Here is a 13,112-nt window from a genome sequence, read left to right as displayed (position 1 = left end):
CTTCTTCAGGGTCAGAGGGAGTTACAACCATGTGACTCAAACCCATGTGACTTAAACCTTCCCATGACTTAAGCAGGTCATCAAAGACTCTTATATCAATAAAAGACTTATCATCAATAAAAGACTCTTGATTGAAACAAAGGCAAAACTCAAAGGCACTTGATTTCCTTAGTGCTGAGAAGAACTCCAAAACAAAAGACAACAAAAAATCCGACTTTACTTGCCATTACCGAGGGATTTGAACTCAGGTTTTCCTGACTCCAGACCCAGTGCTCTATTCTCTGCAGCACCAGCTGCTTCATAAATCTATGATCCTATATCAATCAGTCAATAAAGTTTTGTTAAGCACCTCCCATGTGCTGAGCCCTGGGAATCCAAAGAAAGATAAAAGATAGCTCCTGCTCTCAGGGAGCTCACAGTTTAATGAGAAAATCAAAATGCAAAAAAAAAAAAACCTATGTACAAAGGGGTTGTATCCTGGATAAATTGGAAATAACCAAAAGAGAGAAGGTGGTAGCATTAAGGGGATCAGGAAAGCTTTCCTATAGAAGGTGGAATTGTAGTTGAGACTTGAAGGAAGCCAGGGAAGCCTGGAGGCAGAGAGGAGATGAGGAGGGAGAGCACTCTGTGAACTGAGACCTTCTTAAGAGCTGGCTTCAGCATACTACCAACAGAATTTTATGTTACCGGGATGACTACTTCACATATTGTCTTCTATATATATGGGATCATAACCTTTCTCACCTACTGATTTATTCTGAAATTCTCCCAAAAACCCCATTCCCACCTTTATTTACCTTGACGCCTTCAGATAGCAAGTTAGCAATTACCCCTGCTCTATGATTGCTGTTGAAATCTCTCTCTATTTCAGACAAATCCCTTTACCTGGGCAGATTGCCCCCTTCCAGCCACCTCCCTGTCAAAACCTCTTGCCTGTTAATGACTGGAAAGGTATCCCCAAACTTAACCTGCATTTGTGTCCTAGGCTTGTAAATTCTAGGGGTAGCCTGAGGATAAGGCAAGAAAGGAGAGGCCTGGGGAGCACTGAAGCAAAGAGGAAATGAAGGAATCCTTGATATCTTTAGATCTGGACAGGTACCATTTGTATCATTTCCCCTACTGGCATCTGGGCCGAATTGGGACGTGTCAGTCACATTGTGGAGCTGGGTTACATCATGCATGTTCACTTGTAATACATGCACTATTAACATAAACTGACAAGAAGGCTCTAGCAGTCTGCTTATCTGGATGCCATCCTTGCTGAGTAAAGGGTCATTATGAGAATTATTCACACAGAATTATAGCAGTTGGAAGCCTTCAGATTAGTTATTACATCACCTTTAGTTTAGTCACTCGGCACAGCTTGTTCCTCAAATGAACCCCTCCCCTCTTCTCTCCTTCCCTTCCCCCAACAATCTCAATCTTTCTCTCTCTCTCTCTCTCTCTCTCTCTCTCTCTCTCTCTCTCTCTCTCTCTCTCCCCCAACCAAGAATAAGAAATTCCATTAAGTCAAACATGGATCTTTCTACTCTTGTGTTCTAGATCTTTCCCGAGATCAGAGCAATGATTAATTAGTGATACATTGGTCACCAGTCTGCATCCAGGTCTCTGGAGGAGAACTTGGGATGTTTCGGAATCACACCCACTCCTGGAATAGTCCCATCTCCAAACTTTGACATAAATTTAATGAACAAAACCGCTGAATTGCCCTGTTCAGTTTCAGCCCTGCCGTGGGGACTTTCTTTGTACAGGCCATGCGATGGAGATCCATATCTCCAGTGGAAGTGGATGGTTGTCAGGGTCCAAAGACCCACTGAAACATTCATCATCCTGCTCACGTTTGCCAACCTCCATCCTCACGCCAGGCACACCCATCCTCTCCTCTTGCTCCTCGGATGACAAGTCTATGCCTGCCAGCCAAACAAACTCAGAGTTCATCTACACACATAGATTCCCATGAAAAATTAATGAAAATGATAGTAGGAACTGTGGGAACCAAGAGGGAATAGATAATGTAATTAACAAGGCATGTGTCCAAATAGACGTGCTTCATCACTCTTACCATCACACGATACACGAGACATAATACACAATACATTGACTTCCATGCCAAGGAACTGAGGGAGGGAAAGTAGGGAGCTCAGTGAAGGAGTATGGGGAGGGGAGAAGGAAAGTTCATTAACATTTTTACTGACCCATCAGAACAATGTCTTTTGTAGATTCTGGACACATTATTGCATACCATCCTCCACACACCTGGCTGTAATACGCAATGCTCCAGACAGCACATGAGTGCCCTGGCACCATATTTGGACAGCACTGTTGTAGGAAGTTAACATCTTCCAAATGTGGTCATTAAAGGCCCTTTGCACAAAAGTAGGCACTTGTTCTCTCTCAGTTTTGAAGAGATCAGCTGTTCCATTGGTCTTTATAGAATCCAAACTTGAGAGCTGGATGTCACGTAGCCTAAAGTCCGCATTGTACAGATGGGAAAACAAAGCAGTGAAGTGAATTGTCCAAGGTCATACGTTACAGCATGACTGGGATTAGATTCCTGGGACATCTGAACACTGATTCTATGATCTTTCTACCATTCAGCATTTCTTTAACACTAATTCCTCTATAAGTCACCCCCAAACACCTTTATCATCAAAGGAAATAGGTGGATGTCCATTTTCATGATTCATAGGCATGATCTGGAGACTAAGAGATAGTAAACTCCTAAGCTTTGGCTTCTGGGCAGTTTTCTGTCTTTTTACCAAACAACATTAAAACCAAAAGACTAACAGGCAGTCTGAGATGGGTAAAAAAATAGTCTTTTCTTCCTTGTTGAACCTCGTGCTGTCCTATACCCATGTCATTTTATTCCAGGGGGAAGAAGGGTACTGGTGAGATGACCATGTCCACGTTGCAGATTAACCAAATTCTGTAGGTGTTCTTAGTTTCTTCCAATTTAATTCAACACAACATTTATTAAACACCTACTGTATGCAAGTCATTTTGGTGCTGGAGGAAATGAATATAACAATCTCAGCTTTCAAAGAGTTCTTTTTGTTTGTTGTTTTTTTGTTTGCTGTATCGTATTTCTGTTGCAATGTCTTTGGACAAGTTCAATTCAACAAACATTTAATAAACAACTATTGTATAGGGAAACAAATAACAAACAACTTTTGTTATGGGGATACAAAAATTAACCATGACACGGTTCTGTCCCTCAAAGAATTTATATTCTATTTATTACATAGAGGCATAGCTAGGTGGCGCAGTGAACTGAACAGAGGTCTTTGGAGTCCAAAAGACCAGAATTCAAATTCTGCCTCAGACATTTACTTAGCTATGTGACCCTAAGCCAGCCACCTAACTTCACTATCTGCCTCAGTTTCCTTATCTAGAAAATGGGGACAATTCTAGCACCCACCTTGCGAGTTGTGAGAATCAAATGAGGTAACAAGGGTAAAGTGCTTTGCAAACCATAAAGCACAACACAAATGCTGCATTTTTACGTTGCTGTTGCTGTTATTGTGATTAGTGTGCATGAGGATAATACAAGTTCTGTATAGAACACTGGACTTGGAATCAGGAAGACCTGAGTTCAAATCACGCCGTTTGCTAGCTATGTGGCCCTGGACAAGTCACTTAAGTTTTCTAGGTCTCAGTTTCCTCATATCAAAATTGGGAGGATACCAATATCACCTATCTGATAGCAGTTTTGTGAGGATCAAATAAGAAAATCTGCGAAGCCCCCTATAAACCTTAAGGCACTGTATAGATGTTACTAGTACTACAAGGGAGGGCAAGATGAGTAAGGAGAAATTGGGGCAAAGCCCTTTTGTGGGGGTGGCCTGTCAAGGGATGCTTTGAAGTCTCTTGGCTCTAGGGTCACTCTCCCAGCCCACATTCCAAACGAGAAAACCATATGGGCAGCAGTGTCCAAGTCAGACCAGTGGCAGGAAGACAAATTAGAACGCTGTTAACTAACCGATCAGGACAAGAAAAGGTACAACTAGGGGCAGAGAGGAGAAATGGCAGCAAGGGTTGATCGGTAGAACTTGGGATATTAGATATGGGAGGGGAGGAAAAGGAAAGAATGAAAGAATTGTTAGAACCTGGGGGATTGGAAGGATAGTGTTATAATGAAAAGAATGAGAGGAGTGGTGGGGGGAGATGATGAGTTTGGGTAGAATCACAGGTAGGGTCATAGATCTAGACTTGGAAGAGATGTTCACAGTCATCTAATCCAACCCCTCACTTTACAGATAAAGAAACTGAGGCCCAGAGATGTGAAGTATCTTGCGGAGGTCACTCAGGTAGTAAATGACATTTGAACCCAGGTCCTCGGACTCCAAATCCATCACTCTTTCCACTGAACTATACTGTTCCCCCAGTTTATCCAATAAGGTGATCTCAGCCTCATGACACTCAATTTAAAACATTTATTAAGCACTTATTTTGGACAAGGCATTGTGCTTGACACTGGGAATAGAGAATCAAAAAATGAAAAACAGCATCTGCCCTCAAGGAGCTGACATTCTATATTCTTATTTTTACAGCTGAGGAAACTGAGGTCCAGAGAAATGAAGGAGCTTGGACACAGTAAACTAGGACCAGGGCTCACAAAAGTTGAGTCAAGTCTTTGGTGACTATTAGGGGGAATATGGGGCTAGGAAATGAAAATGGGTGCCTGGTGGATATAAATGGTGTAAAGGGTGCCCTAATGGAGAAAAATCAGGCAAAACTGGATCTGGGAAAGTGTCACTTCCCCTGGGTGATTCTTGACTTTTTTCCTGACCCTCTCCCAGAAAGTACTTCCTGATTGATGTGCTGAGTCCTTCTGAGCTGTACTTGTTTTATCTTCTAGTAGATATGAAGGTCCCAATTTCTGGGAAGTGCCAAGTTGTTTATTTTAACACAAGCAAATCTAAGCAGGATTCAATCTACCAACAGTAAGAAAAAGTCCTGGTCGAATTTCCTAGGCATTTAAGCTTGATTGCCTTCTGTTAGGAAGTAGAATGATTGGTATTTGTAAGATGCAGAGGGCATAGCACCCTGAGGCTCTCCATCAGGACACTTACGGTCCAGTCCTGGTCCTGTGATTAACTTACAGAGTACAAGTCATTTCATCTTTCTTTTGAGAGTAGAAACTGTCTTTCTTTCTTTTCTTCCTTCCTTCTTCCCTTCCTCGCCTTCCTTTCTTTCTTCCTTCCTTCTTTCTTTTTCCTCCTTTCTCTTTTTTCTTCCTTCCTTCTTCCCTTTCCTTCCCTTTTCCTTCTTTTCTTCCTTCCTTCCTTTCTTTTCTTCCTTCCTTCCTTTCTTTTCTTCCTTCCTTCTTCCCTTCCTCACCTTCCTTTCATTCTTCCTTCCTTCTTTCTTTTTCCTCCTTTCTCTTTTTTCTTCCTTCCTTCTTCCTTTTCCTTCCCTTTTCCTTCTTTTCTTGCTTCCTTCCTTTCTTTTCTTCCTTCCTTCCTTTCTTTTCTTCCTTCCTTCTTCCCTTCCTTGCCTTCCTTTCTTTCTTCCTTCCTTCTTCCCTTCCTTGCCTTCCTTTCTTTCTTCCTTCCTTCTTCCCTTCCTTGCCTTCCTTTCTTTTCTTCCTTCCTTCTTTCTTTTTCCTCCTTTCTCTTTTTTCTTCCTTCCTTCTTCCTTTTCCTTCCCTTTTTCCTTCTTTTCTTCCTTCCTTCCTTCCTTTCTTTTCTTCCTTCCTTCTTCCCTTCCTTGCCTTCCTTTCATTCTTCCTTCCTTCTTTCTTTTTCCTCCTTTCTCTTTTTTCTTCCTTCCTTCTTCCCTTTCCTTCCCTTTTCCTTCTTTTCTTCCTTCCTTCCTTTCTTTTCTTCCTTCCTTCCTTTCTTTTCTTCCTTCCTTCCTTTCTTTTCTTCCTTCCTTCTTCCCTTTCCCTCCCCTTTCCCTTCCTTCCTTTCTTCCTTTTCCCTTGTCAGCTTTACAAAGTAGGTACATGGCAATAAATATTTTTCATATTCAATGAAAAATACTGACTTGAACTGCACTGAAGAAGGTGGAATTCACTGAAGTGAAGATCCCTTTCACCTGTAACATTGACTGGTTCCTTGTGAAGGGACAGGCTCAGCATCACAAAGGACTCTGTCCAAGTCTTCCTTCTGACATAGATGTTAATGTGACTAACTGTGGATGGGTCACTTCTCAGTGCTCCAGGCATCTAAGACTATAAATTATAAAGTTACACAACAGCATCTGTGGAATGATTTTCCACAACAGGAATTTCTTACACCCATGAAGTCTCAGGTCCAGATAAACAGGCTAATAAATACTAAACAGATATAATAGGAGTCTGCCTTCAGGATGACTAAAAGGACTACCCAAAGATCTTTCTCTTTTTCCATCATCATAATGTCAGGAATTAGAGTTTCTTTTCTTTGAGTTTTCAAAAAGTCCCAGTTATTGAAATATGGGTAGGGGCAGCCCTTCTCATCTTTCTCATGGAAAGAATGATGCGGTATGTGACAATTGTTTGTCGTATGACCTTGAGCAATTCATTAAACTTCGTCAGGCCTCGGTTTCTTCATCTGTAAAATGACAGGTCATCCAAACCCAGGGAAAATAGTAGGGGGAGAGGGGAAAGGCTTCTTTGTCTCTGGAATCCTTTCCGGCCCTAAATCTATAATCTTATTCGAACACCCCAGCAACAGGAGTTGATGACAATTGATAGCGAAGCCCCGACCAGGAACAAAACTCCAAACAGTTTCTTTGGGAGCCTCAAATAGAAGTTAGGAAGAGCACAAGGCGACTATTTCACCATTTTGCTAAGAGCCAGCCTAACGAGGTAGCCGAGGAAGACAAGAGTGTGAAACAGGGTGTTTGAAGGCAAATGACTCAGGGCTGGCCCTCCCTGTTAAAGGGGAAGACGCTACTCTTGGAGGCTGCCAGATTCCCAGCGTCCTTTCACTCTTAAGGATTCCAGAATCCGTGTGAGGTCAGAAGGCCCTGACTGAAAAACTGGGGGGCCCGATCCCAAATTTGAGAAGAGTTCCCTCTCCTCTTTCAAACTCGATTCACCTCATTCAGATCATTTCTTCCAGAAGCAGAGAAGGCTTGCAGATGTGGTCTTCCCCACCCCCACACCCCCATTGAAGCGGAAGCTGGAGAGAAACCCAATCTGAGAGAGAAGCAGGATTTCTCAGGGTGTTTTCTCTCTTTGTTTATCCACGTGGCATCTTATTCTAGCATCTCCTGGGTAATAAAAAGGTTGGAACAAGTCAAAACTTTTCTTTTTCTCAGACTATGAAAGGATGTGATGGGGATCTTACCCCCTTTGCAGAGGGGCTGAAATGTTGTTCTAAAGTTGGAGAAAGAATAAAGGAGAGCTCGCAAGGTGGAACAAAGCTTTGACTGTTTTTGCCCTTAGTGCTGTGAAAATCATTAGCAGCCACAACCAACATTTTGATGGGTTTTGAGGTTTGTAAAGGACTTTACAGAGATCGCCTCATTTTCTCCTCACAAAAGCCTTCAGAGGCAGGTGCTATTATTAATCTCCATTTTACTGGTGGGGCACTTGAGGTTAAAAGACATAAAGGGCCTTGCCCACAGTACACAGCTAGTAAAGTGTCTGAAGTAGGATTTGAACTTAGTCCAGTGCTCCAAGTCCAGTGCTTTCTCCACCCCGCTACCTCAGCAACAGCTACAGAAAATGCAACCACAGCCTTCTTCCCTTGCTTCCTATTCTGCAGCCTCTAAAACAAAACATTGGGTTCTTTTGTCTCCTCCATCGAAAAAGGACTTTGAGTAGGGACCAAGATTTATAACAAATGCCCACCAGGTGGCGTCCAAGACCTTGAGAAATGAATATTTTCTGAGCTCTTTGTTCCGTTTTCTCTTGAGAGATGACTTATTTCTTGGACAGGTCATCCAAACCCAGAGAAAACAGTAGGAATGAGCTGAAGGAATTACATATGCCATGTTATTCTAGCCCTGGAAAGCCCCTAAGCCCGGGCTGAATATTCATTTCACTACTCATGGCTGAGCGTAACCCATTCATTATCCTAGACTCCAACAAAATGTTGAACATTGTAATGAAACTCTTTTTAATTATTACTTTATTTTTCCACAATTCTTTGGAAGTTTCATTGATGAATTGTGGGAAAATGCTCCTTTCAAACAGCTTCTTTCATAATCCTGCTGAGCTTCTGGATCTTGGTTCTTGCAGACATACTAACATATTTCCTATACAATCATTCTTCCCATGATTGAAGGGTCAGTCTTAACCTTCATTTCTAAGACTTGGTCTTTCCTTAGGAAGCTGTTCAGGATTGTTTTTAATTCTGAAAGACTCGTGTCATCTAAAGTAAATGCACTAGTAACTGAGCACTGTACTTCTCCATGAGGCACACTCATCTTGGCAGAAAATGCTGAAATGATTCCTAGAATGTTGTTTAAGTAACCATTTTCAGCAAGCAATTTCATGAGGTTGGTCATGATGGGGGAAAACTTCTCCTTTGCTATTATGTCATTTAAGGTGTTTCTCTTAATAGAATGCTTTATATGGGGGTTCATAAAAGAGTTGATCATTTTGGGATCCTTCAAAAGTTTCGAGTAACTCCTTTTCTGCCATGTCCCATTTATTCTGCTTAGATGCAGTGGAATTAAGAACAGAGGCATAGAGACCTTCTAGACTGTACACTCGAATTGGAGGTCTAATGAGTTTAGCAAATGGTCTGCCCCCTGAAGTGGTAAAGTCATGTACTGCTGGAGCATCCCAGCCACATGGGGCACAGCCATCTTCTCCTGTGCTCTGTGTAGGTCCACAAAACTCTTCAAAGTGAGAGTCAATGGGAAGCACTTTACATCTAGAATCCCAAGACCTGGGGGTCAGAATTCAAGTTTTTCCACCTGTGTAACATTGGAGAAGTCACAACCTCTTTGGGTGTGGTTCCTTATTTGTAATATACATAATTACATATTACATAGCTATATCTATCTATATCTATATCTATATCTATATCTATATATGTATGTATGTCTATCTACCTGTCTATGTATATATCTATCTATCTACATATGGGATGTAGGGTGTGTTCAGGAAAGACTAGTACCTCTGGTGTGATGGATGCTGACCCCTTCTCAGGGCTGTTTTCCACCTTCGATGTCCACCTGATCCACCTAACTCTCACTTGTGGCTCTAACAAGCTGTGGCATGTGCAGCAACCACACCCTGGTAAACCCTTTCAGCCAATGGGCTAAACCAGGTTGAGGGTAACTGAGGAGTCTCAAACCCATTGGTGAGTTAGGGGTGTATCTACCCCAACCATGTGAAGACTTCCCCTGGTGGAATGGGCAGATGAGAACAATCTGTTCCAGTGTTCATGAAGGCAGCTTATTGCTTAGAGCTTGGTCAGACATTGAAGATGCCATGGTCATCCACTGCATCTTGAGCCATCACTAGTTATCTTGATTTTATCCTACCACTGGACTGTGATGACTCTGGACAATAGAGTGTGGTCTATGACTTCATGCAACTCTGCCTCACTTACATCCAATTTACACATGAATCAAAAGACATCACCATACCATTTTAGCATTTTTACCTATCTCAAAGTCCTGTGGTGACAGGCAAGTGACGAAGCAGCAGGTGTGAATACACTGGGAGCTGTAGTCACAATCCTGCACACAGGTGGCTCAGGCCCAGGGTCGTCTTCTCACTGGAAGCAGCAGTGGGATTTGGCAGCCCTCTGGGTATCTGAGCAGCCTTTTAAGGATCACACTGCTCGCCTCCTGGTGTGAAGAAGTGGCTAGAAAAGATGCCCTATAAATGGTCTGCTTATCCAACCCTGGCCTGATTGACACAGCAGATTGGGATCCCACCCTGTGATTGAAACACAAAAAAATGTACAAAAATTTCTGCAAAGATGATTCCACTCACCATTGGCACATGGAATATGCGCATACTTATAGACAACACAAAATCCAGTAGACCTGAAAGATGAACAGCTCTTGTTCCAAGAGAACTCAGCAGGCATTACATACAAATAGCAGCCCTGAGTGAAACAAGGCTGGCAAGTGAAGGCCAGCTTACTGAAGTTGGAACTGAATACATGTTTTTCTGGAGTGGCCACAATGAAGGGAAACACTGTGAAGCTGATGTAGGTTTTACGATAAAAATTAATCTAGTCAACAAGCTTGTATACCTACCAAAAAGAATGAATGACAGGCTCATGACAACGTGATTGCCACTTTCAGGAAAACATCACATCACCATCATTAGTGCCTATGCTCCCATCATGACAAGCCCTGATGAGGTCAAAGAAAACCTTTATAAAGACCTGGAGACCCGTATTATCAATGTTCCAAAAGAGGACAAGCTTATAATTCTGGGTGACTTTAATGCTAGAGTAGGCTCAGACTGCCAGACTTGGCAGGGAGTCCTAGGGAGGAATGGAGTTGGAAACAGCAGTAGCAATGGTCACTACTGAAGACTTGTGCATCTCAAGACCTTCTCATCACCAACACTGTCTTCCACTTACCTAAATGCAATAAAACTTCATGGATGCACCCTCACAGCAAACACTGGCATTTCATAGACTGTGATTGTAAGAGAACAGACAGGATATGAGAGTGATGAAGGCAATGTGTGGTGCTGGACTGATCATACATAGATTTATCCTCTTCAAGTGAAATATTTGCATTGAAAACAAGTGGGGGCCTCAAGGCAAAATGACTATCAGAAGAATTAATGTCAACAGATTAGAGCTCTCCTCTGAGAGGCAATGGTTTGTTGCTAACTTTGAGGGAAAGTTGAACCAACATACAGTTGGCAACAGTGGAGCAGAAAAGGAGTGGGCAGCTTTCAGATATTTGGTGTATAGCACTGCATTTACTCATCTGGGCCAGAACACACACAAACATACAAGACTCATTTGATGAAAATGATGGGGAAATTGAGAAGCTGCTAAATGAAAAATGAGACCTGCACAAGGTTTACCAGCTGGGTAGTTCATCCATCTCTAAGAAGGCAGCATTTAATTCTGCAACATACAAGCGAAACTTGGAGAGATGCAAGATTCTTGGCTCAGTAAGAAGGTAGACGAAATTCAGTTTTATGCTGATAGTAAAGATCCAAGGCACTTTTATGATGCTATTTATGGGCCAAAGACCTAAGGTACATCTCAACTACTCAGTGCTGACAGAGCCACATTGATTAATGATAACGACATGATCCTGGAGAGATAGCTGAACACTTCCATAGTGTTCTCAACAGACCATCATCAATCGATGCTGAAACCATTGACAGTTCACCTAAGGTCGAAGTCAATCCCTCCCTAGCTGAAGCTCCAACTGAAGAACAGGTTTTGAATGCCATTAGGATCCTTTCATGTGGCAAAGCTCCTGGTGCTGATTCTATTCCAGCTGAGATTCGCAAGGTAGGGGGTCCATTGCTATACAAAAACTGACTGAATTTTTCCAGTTTATTTGGGAAGGAGAGGTTATCCCCCAGGAGTTCAAGGATGCCTCCATTGTCCATCTCTATAAAGGTAAAGGAAATAGATTGTCCTGTGACAATCACAGCGGGGGTCTCTCTGTTAGTTATTGCTGGCAAGATTCTTGCCAGAGCCCTCTTTAATAGGCTGATCCTTCACCTAGAAGATGGCCATCTACCTGAAAGCCAGCATGGCTTCAGAAAGGGCTGAGGAATGGTCCATAGAGTGTTTGCTGCTGACACCTCCAGGAGAAATGCCAGGAGCAGAACAGAGGTCTGTACAAAACATTTGTAGATCTGACCAAGGCCTTTGATACTGTCAGTTGTGAGGGCTTATGGGAAATTATGTCAAAATTTGGTTGCGCAGAGAAGTTCATTAGTATTGTATATCAATTCATGACAGCATGCTTTCCTAGGTTCCGGATAATGGACAATGCTCTCATGCTTTCCTACTCACCAATGGAGTGAAACAAGGCTGTGTGCTTGCTCCCATGCTTTTTAGCATGATGTTTTGAGCTATGTTATCAAATGCCTCCAATGAGGACAAACATGGCATCAAGGTCAGCTGCCACGCTGATGGTAAATTCTTCAACTTGAAAAGGCTACAAGCCAAGATCAAAGTGGAGGAGTGTTGATGCATGATTTTTTGTTTGCAGATGATTGTGCACTCAATGCAGCCTCTGAAGCTGAGATGCAACGACGAATGGATCAATTCTCTGCTGCTTGTGCTAATTTTGGCCTAACAATTAATACCAAGAAAACACAGGTGGTCCATCAGCTACCACCATACCATCCATATATGGAACCATCGGTTACAGCAAATGGAGAAGTTTTGAATGCTCTGGATATGTTCATTTACCTTGGGAGTGTACTTTCCAGGGATGCACACATTGATAATGAGGTTGACACACACATTGCCAGAGCTAGCTCAGTGTTTGGGAGTCTCTGAAGGAAAGTGTGAGAGAGAAGAGTTATTAGACTGATTACACACACATTGCCAGAGCTAGCTCAGTGTTTGGGAGTCTCTGAAGGAAAGTGTGAGAGAGAAGAGTTATTAGACTGATTACACACACATTGCCAGAGCTAGCTCAGTGTTTGGGAGTCTCTGAAGGAAAGTGTGAGAGAGAAGAGTTATTAGACTGATTACCAAACTGAAGGTCTACAGAGTCGTTGTGTGGACCTTATGGTTGTATGCCTGGACATCTACCAGCCCCATGCCAGGAAACTGAATCACTTCCATTTGAATTGTCTTAGGAAGATTCTTGAAATCACCTGGCAGGATAAGGTACCAGACACTGAGGTCCTGTCTCAAACTAAACCGCCAGGTATTCATTCAAACTCTGCTTCAGAGAGCGCAACTCCGATGGGCTGGCCACATTGTTCTAATGCAAAACATACACTTGCCAAAAAGACTATTTTATGGAGAACTCAAACAGGGCAAGTGTTCACCTGGTGGTTAGAAGAAGTGATACAAGGACATTCTCAAGGTCTCTCTTAAGAACTTTGGAATCGATTGTGTGACTTGGGAAACACTGGCACAGGACCGCTCAGCATGGCATTCCCACATCAGAGAAGGTGCTGGGTTCTATGAGCAAAGCAGAATTGAAGTAGCTCAAAAGAAATGCAAGATGCGCAGATTTAGAGAATCCACCCCAAATGTTCACAATGACTA

The 13,112-nt window shown here is 42.5% G+C and overlaps 1 pseudogene; it reads right to left on the bottom strand.

Annotated features, from left to right (window-relative positions):
- Positions 1-8,120: 8,120 nt before the first annotated feature.
- Positions 8,121-8,745, bottom strand: LOC118852736 (annotated as a pseudogene).
- Positions 8,746-13,112: the final 4,367 nt, after the last annotated feature.

Source organism: Trichosurus vulpecula, chromosome 6 (assembly GCF_011100635.1).
Source record: "Trichosurus vulpecula isolate mTriVul1 chromosome 6, mTriVul1.pri, whole genome shotgun sequence".
NCBI lineage: Eukaryota > Metazoa > Chordata > Mammalia > Diprotodontia > Phalangeridae > Trichosurus > Trichosurus vulpecula.
This window is presented reverse-complemented; position numbering and strand designations above follow the sequence as displayed.